The following is a 3,954-nucleotide window of genomic DNA, read 5'->3' on the forward strand; positions in this document are numbered from 1 at the left end:
CTGCACGGGATGGTACGACCTTGGTACACGGCGTACACGGCTAAGTCAATAAACTGGGTGACGCAACTCACTAGCGCGTTGGATCGACGGAGAGCACCGATACTCGGCACGCTCTACCGTACTCTCTCGCTCGCACACCTCCCCCCATAGACCCCTGAAATTCCTTCAACACCGACGGAGAGCACCGATACCGCGGTTCGCTCTCCCGCTCTCGCTCGCTCCCGTTCCACCGCTCCGGCCATCTCCGGTACCGTTCGGCTCGTGTCGGCACCGAGAGACTCAGCCCACCCTATATGTAGCTACTTCGAACAAGTAAACGTTCGATTGGCGGGAAGAGCGCGCGGTTGATTGGAGTTCGCTTAATGTAGTATTCCTGGAGAAGCCCTCTACAGCCCCGAACGCTAGAATAAACGCGCTTCTACTGTATGTATGTATCTCGTCTGTGTTATTATACGAAAAGAAAAAGGTAAAAATTACTCGGAAGCACCTATAGACGGTTGTTAGTATATAATGTCGATTAATGGGATTCAGAGGATAATGCAGAACTATTGGAAAAAATATTTATTCAAATCTTCTGCAGATATTCTGTATTATGTATTCTTTATATATATTCGGATGTTTAAAATACATTACACATTCTGAAACGATTCGAAGCGATTAGTAATAAATGTAAGTGCTTGTTCAAATAATTTGCGTCTATTAAATAAAATTTCCAGACTAACAGAACAAATTCAGCGAGATCGTTCTCGAACTGATCTTGACGACGGAATATCAAAAATAACTTCGTTTCGGGGCACAGTCGATAGAGACTGTAATAATCTGTGCATGGCGGGGCTTAGGACAGAGTTTTCATGCACGGCACCGGTGGTTCCTGGTACCGATAGATCATCATTTCCATCTTAAATCTATTTCTTTGGAAGTTCTATTACCACCATTAACAGATGATAAACGTGTCACGGTGTTCCCATTCCGACGACCATTATTTTTAATTGACATTTATTCGATGTATAGACTAACACTTTATTTGAAGTAGTCTCCTGTACTATGCGTTACCACTTGAATGTAGAGAAGTGGGTGCTAGATAGTAGACAGACATGTCAATAGTCTTCGACACAAACGTAAATGGCAGTAAATGGCTGACGTGCGTTTACGATAAGAATGATATCGCTTCACCAACGAAAATGGAACATTGTCCTGGAACACGTAACACAAGTGTATATCTTAATGATAATATGTCAAAGGTATCATTTTATTAAAAATGGAAAACACGACCGCTGAGCTGGAGTACGCGTAATTTTATTATTGCGAAGTTAAACTCGAAATATCTCGTTTTCGGTTTAATTTGCGTAGGATATTCTACGACATGTTTGATTCTACGAATGAATACTTTTTCCTTAATTATATTCCTGATAAACGCTCTAAAACGCTCGGAACCCCAAGCTGCTGGAAGTTTTTTTAAACGGTCGCTACGCATACAAGGATACTCGGGCGCGGTACTGTAGACACGTTTTTCAGCCCTTAAGTACACTCAACCTTCCCCGCGGAAAGGGCTAATAATTCGTGAATTACGACACCCGTCGCGCAATCGGAAGGCTAAAATTAGTATATTAAAATAAAGATTAAATTGAAAAAAGCCGGTTCGTGTTTCAGGAAGTTTAGGCAAAATTCAGAGGATCCATCCACAAATGTATACTGCAATACAATTTCTTAGTGTCATATTTTTCGCCCATATTATGTTCCTTATATTAACTTAAGTTTTCTCATTTAATTAATACGTTCGATATTTTACATTTTTCTACCGGAATTTAAGCTTCCGTAATAAATTACAAACGGGGGTAGAATTTAAAAGGCTTTTACCGCTTCGTTGCGTCGCTAATAAAATAATTCACAGGATCGTGACTTTATTCCTAGGGGAACTATCACACCCCTCGACATTTCTTCACGCATAGTGCACTGCCAATACATTGTAGCCACCCTGCGCGTCTCCCATAGGAAACACATTCTCCCTTCTACTTGTACATTACATCGGTAATTAGAAAGATTTCGTGGAAAACATTTTATTCCTTTATCTCCATATCAGTGCAAAACTCGATATTTCTTCTGGAAAGTAAGAACGTAACACTCCTATACCGTCCGATCATACTTTCATATTCACAATATCTTCCTCCTATATGTGTGTTTTTCTATAACTCTCTACCGTTCGATACACGTTCCCTATCATGCTTTAAACCTTTCGTGCTTCTCTAAATCCTTTCGTTCATTCCATTCACAATCTCTCCCTTCCTTCATCTGTTCACCTCTCTTAGATCCATTTCATATTCTTTACATCTAGTATGTGTTTCCCTACGGACCAAGGCATTTTAAGTATCATGGTAGTTCTCGATACTAGACACAGTAATGACGCTGAACCTCAACCATTCAGCATTAGTGATTCAACAATCATTCTAACGATGCAATCAAGTCATTAACAATATGAAGTATACCCATAAACGAACGTAGAAAAATCTGAAATCTTTGGAAGTAATAGCAAACGTTCCTTGTTCACGCGACAAGGAACGATCAAGTTGTAACGAAAGGGAAGTGGAAGACTCGCGGCGTGCCAAAAATTTGGTCCAAGGAGGAGGAGAGTCCGGAGGATAGTATTCCTGGCCGACGGAGAACCGCGAGAGAGTATTGATTAAGGGATTCGTCGGGAGGGATCCTCGTAGTCGAGGGGATTTCCTCTCTGAATGCACGGGGGTGGGTGGACGATGAATGGAGGGGATTGAAGCGACAGCGTCACGGGGTCGCGGGGGTGTTTGGCCGACGCAGTTGCTCTCGTGTGTGGGGGGTTGCACGCATTGGGTGCGTGCCGTGACGCGCATGCGTCCTGCCTTTCCGGTTTTCGCACGCATGCACGTTACACAATATCCTGCGTGTGTATTTGAGCCGGGTCCGCACGTGGCGTACATCGACTGAACGAAAAGTGAAAGGGGGAGTGAAATATAGTAAAAAAGAAGAAAGCAAAAATTGAATCGTTGAAACACAGAAGATATCCTTCGAAAGGAAAGCGTCGAGGCTTCTCGCGACAGGAATTTCCATCGTGTGAGACGGACGCGTCTGTTTCCGGTTCCGTAAGAAGAGTCACCGTGGGTAGAACGAATATAATGACTTTCTCGAGACACGTTAAACGATAACCTGGCTTCATACGAGTGGCTCCTTTTAGAGATAAAAGGATTCTGTGTCTGCAAAGGTTAATATGGACTCTTGGTTTAGACACCAAAGTGTTTTCTACTCGTGTCGTGTGTCGAATAAGGATGTGCCCAAGATCAACTGTTAAGGCCCAAAGAGGATCAATTTAAATACTCTGCATCTTTTTTTTTTATAAAATCAAGAACCAATAATAATTTTAATTATTTTAATTATCGTTCACGATAAATAACAAACCAGTGGTCACAGTTACATCGTTTTTCTAATGTTTGGATGTCATTTAAAAATGCATTCGACCTGTCGATCGACAAGCAATGTTCCAGATATTGTCACCAAAGTGATAAAGCGAGCGTCTACTGTAGTAGTCGAATGCACGTATCAGGTTAAGGCTTCATAAAAGTACACGACATTCCTTCCACCGTGTATAAGTCTCGCGTGGCGTTTAACACGCTCGTACATACGTAGGAAGCACACAATAGTGTCAGTTCGTACGGTGGCGACCGGCTCGTGGAAACAGCGGGGCGCTCACGTTCCTCTCGATAACTCCCTCTTCGTCACTCTTCTTTTTTCGCCGTATACATCGTGCTTTCTCGTACGCTGGCCGAGGGACTCTCTCCCACCCTCTCTTTCTCGCAGGCACCGGCAACAGAACCGGCGGGCACCGGCGACCGAAAGGGGCTGCAGCAGTTGCGATCCGATGATCGACGAGTGCGCGTCTCTTGTGCGCGTCGCACGGTATGTCAGGTGTCGTCTCGGTGTCGCGTG

This window comes from Dufourea novaeangliae, unplaced genomic scaffold, assembly GCF_001272555.1.
Source record: "Dufourea novaeangliae isolate 0120121106 unplaced genomic scaffold, ASM127255v1 scaffold343, whole genome shotgun sequence".
In the NCBI taxonomy this organism is placed as follows: Eukaryota; Metazoa; Arthropoda; class Insecta; order Hymenoptera; family Halictidae; genus Dufourea; species Dufourea novaeangliae.